The sequence below is a fragment of the Triturus cristatus genome, chromosome 6 (assembly GCF_964204655.1).
Source record: "Triturus cristatus chromosome 6, aTriCri1.1, whole genome shotgun sequence".
In the NCBI taxonomy this organism is placed as follows: Eukaryota; Metazoa; Chordata; class Amphibia; order Caudata; family Salamandridae; genus Triturus; species Triturus cristatus.
This window is the reverse complement of record NC_140589.1, coordinates 732,715,762-732,728,957: the sequence shown is the minus strand read 5'-3', so window position 1 is coordinate 732,728,957 and position 13,196 is coordinate 732,715,762.

Below are 13,196 nucleotides of genomic sequence, written 5' to 3'. Positions count from 1 at the left end.
CTAAAGTTGTTTTAAACTCTTTTTTGATAACAATGTATGTGTATTTGTTGACCTCCGTTGAGGTCTATACCAAATTTAAATAAAATAAACTAAATCAGTGTCTGGATAAATGCTTACTTGTTTACCGCTCCTCCTGATTTTATTCCAATCATTTTATTGGATCCCGATTCTGGAAATTAATCAGAGGCTGGTGCTTGGTGTGGTTCTGTACCCAAAACCGCCGGGCCTGTCCTCTCGCCATAGCAAGTGGTTCCAGCTCGGTCCCATTGGGAGGCATAAATTCTTACGGACTTGCACTTCCGAGTGGAATGATGGGAAATGTACTCCACATTTCCCCGACGGCTCGTTTTTTTAACTTAATCAATGTTACTCAGCAATTTGAGAACAAGATAACAAATTTAGGCTACCTATCTTTGAGATATGCTCTAGGTGTTAATTTGGAGTCATTTTTATATGGCAGGAATAGTTTACACCATATCTTCATGGATATAGAATGGCTTGAATACAATATGCCTTGAGTGAGTCTAATAAAGATTTTGTCTATTAAAGTTTATTTAAATTATTTTAAAGCAACATGTAATGCATCAGAGAATTAATTCAAAGCAAATTAAAAGACATTTGATACCTCGGATAGTTCAACCCAGTTTCTGCTGTACATAACCTCATTATTAAAAGAGCCTCGCTACGTTCCAATTGTGGCTCACCGCCATACTTTGAATGCACCTTTCTCAACACAGTCCATTTCAAATCTCCAACAGTGTGATTCTTTTCTATAAAATGTTGTACCAATGGTGCAGACATGTTGCAATATCGTATACATGATTGATGTTGGCTAATTCGATGCCAAACTTCTTGATTTGTTTTGCCAACATATGCCTTCCCACATTGGCACAATACACCATAGATCACATTTTTTGATTTACAGTTAGTGAATTCATTATTCTGAATGGAACTATTATTGTATACAAATATTGTGTCCTCTATTGTTGCCACACATGCCACACATGTGCTGTATTTATTATGACCCAATATAGATGGTTACCCAAAGCAGACCTTAAAATTCTTTGTGGACGTTGAATCTCTGATTAGAGTGAACAAGTTTGTCTCTGAGGTTTTTATTTCTCTTTAGGTCAAAAAGTGGCATCTCACTAAGAGGTTTCAGAAACTAAACAGATCGCCAGTGTTTCTGTATTATCTTTTTAACTTCTGACGTTACAGTATTGAAAGTAGTTACACAAATTAGATGATCTGTGAGTCGGTTTTTTTTGGTTCTAGTAGCAAATTTCTCGGAGTATACAAAGCTTTTTTCATTGATCATCATTGCAATCGATGGGGGTATTGCCGATCTTTACATTTTTGGATCAATTTCTTAACATTGTTGAAATAATCCACTTTTTTGTGCAATTCCTGCTGAGACAAAGGAATTGACTATAGGGCAAGTTGTCTTTTAAATCACGTTGGTGATGGCTTTCATAATGAAGGAAAGTATTCCTAACAGTCTCTTTTGTGTATAGGGTGGTGAAGATTTTGGTTGTATGACATTACCACACATGGTTTTACCACGCACGTCTTTTCCATGCATATATAACCACGCACACCATTACCACGCATGCACATCCATTAACATTAAAAGTACAGTTACCGCGCAAACAGCCACGCACACTTTCACCACGCATACCATTTCTCTTTCTATGCTATAAAGCTTGTATAATAAACGTACCTGTACACATCATTCTCTGCTTCGATCATCTATCCTGCTTTAATATGCTCCGATTTTCTGTAAAAAGAGACGTTCAAGCTCCTACGTCCTGGAATTTTTATAAACAGTGAAATTGGACTATTGCATTGACACAATATATATCACTCTGACTTCACTGTGTTCAGGATCAATAATGACTTTGCTGATTTCAACATTAGGCGACCTGCATCGCCAGTGCTTTAATGAGTTACCGATGCCATTGTAAGTTCTGTCTTTTTTGACCATGTAAATGCATTACACATGCTACAGTGTAGGCATGTACTCCTGCGATGGTTCATGACACAGCATTTACTTATTCAGGGCCATCATTATATATTCACCAGTTGTGATAGCACTGCCATTATTAAATATTCACCAGTTTTGCTGCTATGCTTTCAAACACCGCAAACAAAATTGCATGTAATACTAATCCTTGCCACAGAAAGAGAAACAATACCACCTATTGATCAGTTGTGATGTCAAGTCTTGTGCTAAAAAGACTTACGTGGTAACAGTATTTCCAAAGTAAAAAATTTTGCGTGGTAAATGTACTCCAAAGTAAAATGTTCAGTGAAAGGCTGTTTCCCATAGACTTTACCCTCTTCTTGTTTTATTGTCAGATCCAGAATGTTAATTGCATCTTTGCACCACTGAGCCATGAATTTTATATCATGTGTACGATTGTTTAACCAATCGATGAATTGCTGAACGCGGTCTGATTCACCTCTACATATCAAAAAAATTTAATTGATGAAGTGTTTCTTTGTCATAATATTGTTTTTGAAAGGGTTGTCTCTGTATACCCATTTCTCCTCGAACTGGGTCATAAACATCACTGCCATCTCAGGGGCAAATGGACATCCCATTGCGGTCCCTTTGACCTGCGTATAGAATGTTCTATTGAAGCAGAAGCAAATCTGCATATCTTGTATTTATCCAATACGGCGCATTCCTGTCCTTTCACATTGCACTGGTGCAGTTTTGGCAGTCTAGTGCCAATGCTGGCACTCTTGCACCATGGTTAAACCATTGCATGCAGGATTGATTATGTGCCCCTCCAGAGAGGTTTTTTTCTCTATGTGAGCTACCAAATGCAGCACATGTAGAAAGAGGAAAAGACAAGGAGAAATAAAGATATTTCTCCTCGTATCGCCTCTCCTGGGGAAGCGTAAGATTTTGGTGCCTTCCCAGGTCTTTGTAAATCTGAGAACATGTAAAAAGCCATGGGAGTTGCGTGGGAACACTCATCGCAGTGCCCATGGAACACCTCTCTTGCACAGTATAAGGCAATGCAGTGATTTGCGCTGCGTTGCCTTACTTCAGATTTATGAAGCCATTTAAAACCACACAAAATGGCTTTGCGTGACTTTATAAATCTGACTTAAAGGCTTGCGTCACATATGTACCACCTTGCATGGTGCAATTGTGACGCAAGACTCTCATAAATATGGCCCTTGGTCTCTTATCTTGACTCTGTTGGTCTGCAAAATGCAGAGGGAGTAGGAAAGATGGGCCGGTTTGCCACTTAAACTACTGGGGAGGGTGGCTCTGTTCCAGATGATGATCTTACCTCAGTGCCTATATGTTCTGCAGTATTTTCCCCAAGTGTGTACAGTCTACTTTTGATGGGGGGTAGCGGCGGCGAACTTGCAACTCTATTTCTGGGCTTCTCATTTGGTGGTCCTAAATGACTGGCTCCATGGTGGGTGGGGTGAACCGGCCTATAGGGTCAAACTCATGTCTATGAGCTGGAACACAACTATGGAGAGGCTGTATAGAACCCCCATCCCTCGTGCTCTTCCCGACCTTACTAGATCTGTATTACTGATGTAAAGCTCAGCACTGTGGTGGACCATGTGCATCAGTAGAGTCACACTGCATACAACCCTCTGGCAGGGCAATTGGCTGCAGCACATGGTTCGCTTGACAGGCTTCTGTCTATGAAATCTCATAGTCATCTCTCGACTGGGGGACGTGTGGCGGGGTGCACATATGTCCTTACAGGATTTGCAGATCAACTTTCATCTACAGCAGTCCTAGTTCTTCGGGTTCTTACAACTCTATCATGCCTTGGCAGCCCATCGTGATCTTATTGGTGAGATGCCTGAGTTTAAATCCATGGAGGCCAAATTGCTCATGGGTGACCTGGGGACAGGTTGTATTTCTAGTTTCTATCTCTCCCTTGTTTGTAATTCACTCTCAAGGCTCGCTGGGAATAATAGTTGGGTCCCTTTGAAGACAGTGAGTGGAGGTAATGTCCTATAGCACCCAGAAAATCTGTGATATCGTCCAGGATCCGCATGATCCCACTGAAAATTTTACACACCACATACTTGACACCACTGAAACTCTGGTGGGCGGGACAGTGGCCAACATCCATATACTTTAGGTGCCACATGGCCGCAGCAGACCTTTTCCATGTGATATAGTCCTGTCCAGTGATTGAGGGGTACTGGTCCAAGGTCCTCCAAACTCGTCATGCATATTGCACTGTCCGATTGACCTTTCTCCTCATATTGTCTTTCTTGATGGAAGATCTAGGGGGTTCCAGGAGTGATCACCTGTTGGTGGGTCTGGGGACATTGGTGGCTAAGATGGACTTGGCCCTCTGTAGCGTTGTGGTTAGCAACTATGGACCGGTCTACGAAATTGGAGGAGCCAATATATACTGTCAATGGGCGTCTCCAAGAGCTTAAAAAGATCTGGGGGAAATGGTAGGAGAACTATGGATTAAAGGACACAGTTGAGTGACTGCGTACAAGATGCTGATATATGCATGTGGTGGTTGCGTATTGCTAACTCTTTTGTTGGTTTTCTCTGTTTTATTGTAAAAACCAATAACATTTGGTTTATTAAAAAAAAAGAATCTGCTAAGCCAATTGGTAAGTATAGGTACCATTGGTATTACTGTCAAGTGACTCTGTCATGTGTTACACCTTCTACTAATCCAGGATATTTGAGCCAAAAACATTTTGCATTCTGGAATTTTTACACTGTCTTTTAACATTTAAAAGTATTGCCTCAAAAATTGCAAAATGCCTTGTGTTGTTGGGGTCATACGCCACAACAAGTTGGAGTGCTCACACATGACATCTGGGCCGGTCGTCATCAGCTATATAACACGTAAGGAGCAAATATTGCTTTGGTTCTGGTTTAATCTTTCCATTCTGGTACTTGGAATCACATTTTATATTTGCACCTACAAAGGGATAGGCACCAGAATAAAAAGAAAAGCAGAATTGCATGAACAACTTACACCTGCTATTGGGAGGAGATAAACTGATATCTCTGTTCATCAACATTATCCATAACTATCCAACAAGCAATCATCCATCCAAGGCTGCAAGACCTGAAGCATGCACATTTGTCTCTGGCACAGAACAAATTCAGTCCCTAGGAGGTGGTGAATAGGTGTCCAAAAAGGCATGTCAATTTCACGATAGCGAGGCTTAAACTCTGTATTTTGCTTTAAGCAAAGGCGGAAATTCAGTATCTGTCAACTCTAATCTGGTTTATGTCCATTTTATCAACAAATATATTGTATATGTGACACGTGAGCATGGGTGGCACATCCTTCTCTGTTCAAGCAGCCAAACTATGGAACTCTTAACCCCCACCCTATCTTTGTGTATTGCTTTGTATAAACATGTAGAATAATTATGTTGTTAAAAAATAAAATACAAATACATTTTTAAAGTACAATAACACTTGAAGACCAGAGTTTATCTAATGCATCTTTTTACTTCCTTTATGCATCTATATACCTTCCATGTACTTGAATCTATAGATGCATAACGTTTATCCTAAAAAAGCATATCCAATGCCATACCCTATTTCTCATCCTATACCTCTATCAATATTTTTAATCTACATATACCTACCTCCTTTATGCATCTATACACTTTCCATGTACTTATGGATCTATATATTTATCACTTTCTTCCAATTCAGCATATCCAATGCACAATCTTATTTCTCACCCTATACTTCTCTCAATATATATCTTCTACCCCAACTTTCTGACTGATCTCAAACTTCTTTCTACTGCTCTTTCCAAAACTACCCTATTTCTCACCCTATACCGCTATCAATATATCCTCTACATCCACTATCTCATTTATCCCAAACCCCATACCACTACTATGATCCCCAAAATAACCCTTTCTAGACTCTCCCATAATCTACCCCTCCTTGCATCATCTGACACCTCTTTCACTATATCGATCCCCCAAAACAAGCCTTTCTAAACTCTTACCCTCCACATCTGGTTTTTACTCATCCCAAAACCTCTTCCTACTGCTATGACCTCCAAAAAAAAAAACCTTCACTCTTCTAGCCCTCCACTATCCTTTTCAATCAAAATAACAGACTAACATGTTAACTTCTCAAATTTCATACTTCAGTATACTAATTCACCACTAATCCTTTATGGGTTCCAGAGTAGCGTGCTACTCGCCAAAAGAGAACTTCAACACCTCATCAGAGGTACCAAGCACTATATAAATTCAAACCTTTTTCCCTCTTCTATCCCTCCGCTACCCATCTTTATCTAAATACCTGAAAAACATATCCACCACTCAAATTACTTTCATATTGCACTATACTCATTTTCAAAACTAATCCTTTATGGGTTCCAGAGCAGCGTGCTTCTCGCCAATAAAGTGCTTCAATACCCCATCAGGGGTAACAAGTGCTATATAAATGCAAACCTTTTTCCCTTTTCTATCCCTCCCCAACCCTTCTCAATCCAAATAACTGACTAACATATCCACCACTCAAATGACTTTCATATTTTACTATTCTAATTCAGCACTAATCTTTTAACGGGTTCTGGAGTAGCGTGCTACTCACCAAAAAAGCGCTTTAAACCCCAATCAGGGGTAGCAAGCGCTATATAAATGCAAACCTCTTTTCCTTCTTCCATCCCGCCACTACCCTTCTTTATCCAAATAACTGAATAACATTTCCAATACTCAAATTACTTTCATATTTCACTATACTAATTTTCAACACTAATCCTTTATGGTTTCCGGAGTAGCGTGCTAATCACCAAAAAATCGCTTCAACACCCCATCAGGGGTAACAAGCGCTATATAAATGCAAACCTTTTTTCTCTCCGCTATCCTTCTCACGCAAAAGAATTGACTAACCTATCCACCACTTGAATCACTTTCATATTTCACTGTACCAATTCAACTCTAATCCTTTATGGATTCCGGAGTAGCGTGCTACTCGCCAAAAAAGCACTTCGACGCCTCATCAGGGGTAGTAAGCACTAAATAAATGCAATTATCACACAACAAGCAATACTGTATGCTGCACCTGTTCCTCGACAGGGAGGGGTGCTCTGGACAGCTTGCACTGGGGGCATGTAGTGGACATGCCAGACCATGAATGCAGGTAATTAGTAGGACTGTGCAAAATTATAATTATGGGTCTACCTCTGTTGTGTAAAATGTGCCATGCCAATATCACTAGTGACATTTTGTACTTACCAGACATAAACAAAACACATCACTTTCTTATTGTGATTCTGTACTCAGAGTTCCCAGCTACCCTGGGAGTCCAAATGAAGGCTCATTTGAAGCTTCAAGCCCATTCACGGCTCCAGGAGGACAAATACATTCTCTTGAATGTCTTCCTCTGGCAATTGGTGTGCATGGACTACAAAAAAGGGTCATGCTCTGGCAGGCGAAGAGGGAGGACCATACGGGCCAGCCCGCTGTGCCCCAAAGTGCCACAGACCGGCCTCCCCTATCTGCCCAGGTTAAAAAGCTCTGATTGGGCCCAATGTCAGAGCTCTAGCAAGCCTGTGGTGGAAGCCCTTGGCCCTGGGCTCTCTTCCTCAGCCTGCCATGTTGCAAAGGTCCTGGGTCATGGTTCAACAGGCTAGGATTAAGAAGCTTGGTTCTGTTCTATAGCCTGCTGTGTCACCAGGACAGGATCCCACTGGCCCGGGAAGGTCATCCCTGCCTGCCAGTGTCAGGAAGCATACAGTAACCACGGTCACAGTGGTTTGAAGGTTTAATCTTCTTTTATTACAAGTACATCTTGTTAGCTCCACAGTAACCTCCAGCTTCTCCAACAACATGCTTCACTAGAACTCTCCCACATTACTATTCCATTACACCATCAAGTTCCAGTAACACAGAAGTAGATCTCCACACATCCCCCCTTCAAAAACAATTCAATCCCAATACCAAAATAAACAGCAAATTCCCCACAATGCATAAATGAATAATAATACATATCTAAGAATCTCTACTTAACATTTCTCTAAATAATACTAAATAAATACATTTCCTCATATGAAATGACCACTAGAAGTAACAATATGAGCACATTTCACTGCATTTCACTCAGCCATATTTGGGACCTCAACTTTACATAGATTACCCATACTCCATTCTCTCCCATCATCAACTTTGACCACAGATTTAATCACTTTAACCACTCTACGTGGCTGGGAAAACTTGCTTTTTCCCTTCTTTATGAATCCCATCCTCTTCACTGCAACCCAAAAACCACATCTCACTCCAACAATTTTTACTCTTTTTCTTTTATTATAATTTGCTTTATTACGTTCCTGAGACTCTCTCACTCTCGCTGCTATGCATTCACGATCCACCCAAACTTGATCTTTCTTTTGCTACCACATGGGAGATTCCTTGGTTGAAGGTTATCTGCCTTTAAGGGTAACAAATGTAGAAACTCGAGTAACCGAATGAGGTGTTACCCTCTGGGCCCATACCATTTTGTTCAATTCTTCCTCCCACGCCAATCCATTAGCCAAAGATAGCTGAATATTGTCCATAATGGTACGATTGACCCTCTTAACTAATCCATTTGCCTGCGGCCTATACAATGCCACCCTATCAAGTCTGATTCCCTACTCTACAAGAAACTTCACCATGGCAGTGGAAGCCAGTTGCACCCCTTTCTCTGTGACTAATACCTTAGGTATCCCTTCTTCCAAAAACACCTCTTTTAAAAATTCAATTACCTTCATGGACGTGATTTGCTCCACAGACTTGACTATAAACCATTTACTATGGTAATCCACCAAAACGATTACAAATCTATTCCTGACACCCAATCTTTCTTTAGGACCCAGAAAATCCATTGCCAACTTCTCCCAAGGTCGACCAGGAACCTTTATGTACCCTAAAGAAGGTTGACGGACTACCCTGCACTTATCGCTCTTGCTACAAGCTACATCCTTAACAACCTCTTCCACCACCTTGTCCATTTCAGGCCACCAAAAACACTGCCTTTAATCTCCTTTTACACATCCTCCTCCCCAAATGTCCCTCATGCACAATTTTGATCAGTCTCCTTCTTAGCGCTTTAGGCGGAACTTTACGACTGCATCTCAAAACCTTATCAGCCTGCATGCTCAACTCATACTTCACCTTTACACAGTGCATCAAACCCTCACTCAAAACTGATGTGTTTTGCCAACCATCACTTATCAAATCCTTCAATTCTTTGTATTCCTCATCTGCGCACAATACTTCCATCCATTCCTCTTGTCTCAAAACCAATTCTCCATCAACAAAAGGCGTCAATGGTTCCACCTCAGTCATCAAAGAAACTTCCTCCTCCTCTTCCCCAGGTATACGCGTTAAGCAATCAGCTATCACATTTCTCTTACCTATGACAAATTAAATTGTGAAATTCAAATCCATCGCAGATAGCAACCATCTAGAAATACGTGGTGTCACATTCCCTTCAAGACCCCTACCACCTTTGAAAATATACTTTAAGGGCTTATGATCTGTCCTAAGCACAAAATGAAAACCCCATAAGTAAAATCGGAAATGATTCATTCTCCAACAAAAAGCTAACGCTTCCTTCTCAATAGCAGAATACGACCTCCCCGCTCCATGCAACCGGCGCAATGTAAATCCAATCACTTTCTCTGCATCATCAACTCTCTGGGTTAACACCACACCCAACCCCACATTGCTTGCATCCGTTGTTACCGTAGTTTTTTTCTGAACATCGTAGTGACCCAAGGTCGTGCACAAACCAGTGAATGTTTAATATCATTGAACGCAGTTTCAAATGCTGTTCCCCATTCAAACAGCACTCCTTTTTTCAACAATGCTCTCATAGGCTCCACTATATCAGACAAATTAGATACAAACTTAGAACAGTACTCAGCAAGGCCTAGAAATGACTTCAATTGCTCTTTGTCACCAGGTGAGGAGCATCTACAATTGCTTTCAGAATGCTCCTCTTTGGTCTAATCCCACTAACAGATATCTCATGCCCCAGATAGTTCACTTGTTCTCTTCTTAGGTGGCATTTCTCCTTTCAAATCAAATCAAATCAGGGACATTTGTATAGCGCACACATCACTCATAAAGTCTCATGGCGCTTGCAGACGGCTCTGATAGAAATGCTAGCTTAGTTATCAAATAGCCATGACTTCAGCTTCTTGCGAAAGCAGCTATGATCAGGAATGGTGCGTAAGTATGAAGGCATTTTGTTCCAGGATGCCGGTGCGAGAAAGGAGAAAGACCTGCCTTCTTTTCTAGCAGTACGGATTCTGAGGGGAGTAAGCAAGGATTCATTACTGGACCTGAGCACCCTACATGGCTGATACCAACATAGTTTATTTGACCAGTATCTCGGGAGGTTTCCATACATCTGCTTATGAGTCAAACAAAGGGTTTTAAAGAGAATTTGTTTTCTCACTGGGAGCCATTGAAGGACCCTCAAACAGGGAGCAGAGGAAGATCTGTGCGGAAGGTCCAAGACTAACCTAGCAGCAGTATTCTGCAAGATTTGGAGTCTGTTTAGAAGGTTTTCATTTATTGAGAGCAATAGGGCGCTGCCATAGTCCATTCGATTTATAATTAATCCCTGGACTCAGTAGGAATCCATTCGAAAACCTTCCGCAAACTGCGCATTACACCGAAGCAGGTGCCAATGACCTGATTGGTTTGGCTTTACATGGATAATTGTCCATGTAGAAACCAAGGTTACAAACCATTTCCTTGGGAGTTGGGCAGGGTCCTAGGTTGGATTGCCACCAGTCGTGTGCCCTATGTTCCAGAGCCTTGCCAAGAAGCATGATCTCTGACTTGCCACCGTTCAGTTGGTGGCGGTTGGATCTCATCCACCTGTCAATGTGAGACATACAATCTTTGAAACGCTGCTTAGTTTCAATAGGGTCCGGGCCAATGGTGATCAGGATCGGTGTGTCATCTGCATAAGATATGACATCAAATCCGTAGGCTCTGATCACCTTAGCCAGTGGAGTCATGTACAGTTTAAAAAGTGTCGGGCTCAGGATAGAGCCCTGTGGCACTCCCATCTCGACCGGTCTTTCACATGAAATGCTGTTACCCATCTGGACAGTTCTTACATGGTCAGATAGGTATCTTTTAAACCATTTGAGGGCATTTCCTCTGACACCTATCTCCCAGAGCCGATGTTCTAAGATGCTATGGGAGATGGTGTCAAAGGCGGCGGACAGGTCAAGTAGGACGAGGATGACTGACTGATGCTTATCCAAGGCCAGTCTGATGTTATCTGTAACCTCGACCAATGCTGTCTCTGTGCTGTGCGCCGCCCTGAAACCGGACTGTGAGGGATCTAAGAGTCCATGGCTCTCGAGGTGGTCAACGAGCTGTTGGTTGATGAGAGATTCCAACATTTTCCAGAAGTATGGAAGTAGGGAAATTGGACGGTAGTTTAGAAGAAGTTTTGGGTCAGCAGTAGTTTTTTTTAAAAATCGGTCTCACTCTGGCTGCTTTCCACGTTTTAGGGAAGTCTGCATCTGAGAGCGATTTGTTAAATAGACCAGTTAGGCTTTCCAATAATATCGGGGCAATAGTGGAGAAGAGTTTGGGAGGTACAGGGTCTGTGGGAGAGCCGGATTTTATCTTCTGCATGACAGTTGTAACTGACTTAGTGTCACATTTGACAAATTCATCCAGAATACGGGGGGGGAGGCAGAGGACCTGCAAGGCACATCTTCAGAATTAATGTTATTGTGTTGCATTGAGAAAGAGTGATGGATGGCTGTAATTTTGTCTTCAAAGAATTCAAAAAGGGAACCTGTCCACTCTTGAGAATTAAGGATTGATGGCTCATTGCTAGGCGTTGTAAATTCTTTCAAGATTTGATAAAGTTCTTTAGAGGAATTTTCTGCCTTATTTATCCAGGTTACAAGAAATTACTTATTTGCCAACTTGATTTCGATCATGTAGCCGTGATGTATTTGTTTTATATGTTTCACGGTCGGCCAGGTTTTTGCTTTTGATCCATTTTCGCTCCGCGGTTCTGCACGAAACCTTTATTATATTTGTCTGTGAACCAGGGGGCGGTGCTAGTCTTGATTTTAACATGGCTGAGAGGGGCAATTTTGTCTAGTGCAGTCGAGATGGCTTTATCAGCGTTATATGCCGCTTGATTTACACTCACTTCTGAGTCTAGATGGTCTAGGCAGAAATATTTTGAGAAAAGAGGCAGGGTGACTTTGCGCCATGACCTTCGCAGTATTGATTCATTTTCATGGTCGTTTTTGATCATATTAATAGGAATAACACATTTTAATAGATGGTGATCTGACCATAGTAATGGAACTGGGGATTCTACTATGATCCCAGGCGAATTAGTAAATAGGAGGTCGAGGGTATGACCGGCACTGTGAGTGGAACCTACGACCAGCTGGGCGAGACCAAGGGCGTTCATATTTGAGATCAGCTGGTCGGTGCCTGAGTTAGATAAAAATGTCCGCATGGTAGTTGAAATCTCCAATTAGGAAAAAGTAATCTGAGGCCAACACATGCAGCGCAATGATCTCTAATAGTTTATGGGGGTTGATAAATTAAGGCCCCTTTCCAGGAACCGTTGCAAAGGCCATTTATCTTAAAAATATATATTTCTATGTGGCTTAGGATCAGAGTTTCTAAGGCAGTGATATTCAAATCCTGGGTGGAGGCAATTAATAAACCACCATCTCTTGTCTCTTTACAGTCTATTCGGATTACCTTATATTGAGATGGAAAGGCGATGTGTACATCCGGGGAGGCGTGTTCGTGTAGCCAAGTCTTCGTGACAAAACAAATGTCCGGGGCTACTAGGTCTAAAAGGCTCCATATCTCTACTGAGTGTTTTGGAATAGAGCGAGCATTGAAATAGATGCCGCTTAGTTGCTTAGACTGATTAAGGCGATAGGGTGTAATGACTTTATTTAGGTTAGTAGATCCGATTAGGCAAGAGATATCTGGATTTCTATGTATTTCTGCTGCTAATGTATCAGTAAGTTCTATGTAGGGGTTGTTTAAATCTTTGAATTCAATATTCGAGTATTTTAAGAGTGCCATAATACCTCTGAACCATAAAATATCCTTAAGCAGATAATTGCTAAAGGCGAAGAGGATGATGCAGGGGTTCCGGCATCTGGCATCAGTCAGGCGTGGAGGGGGCAGACGGGCTTGCC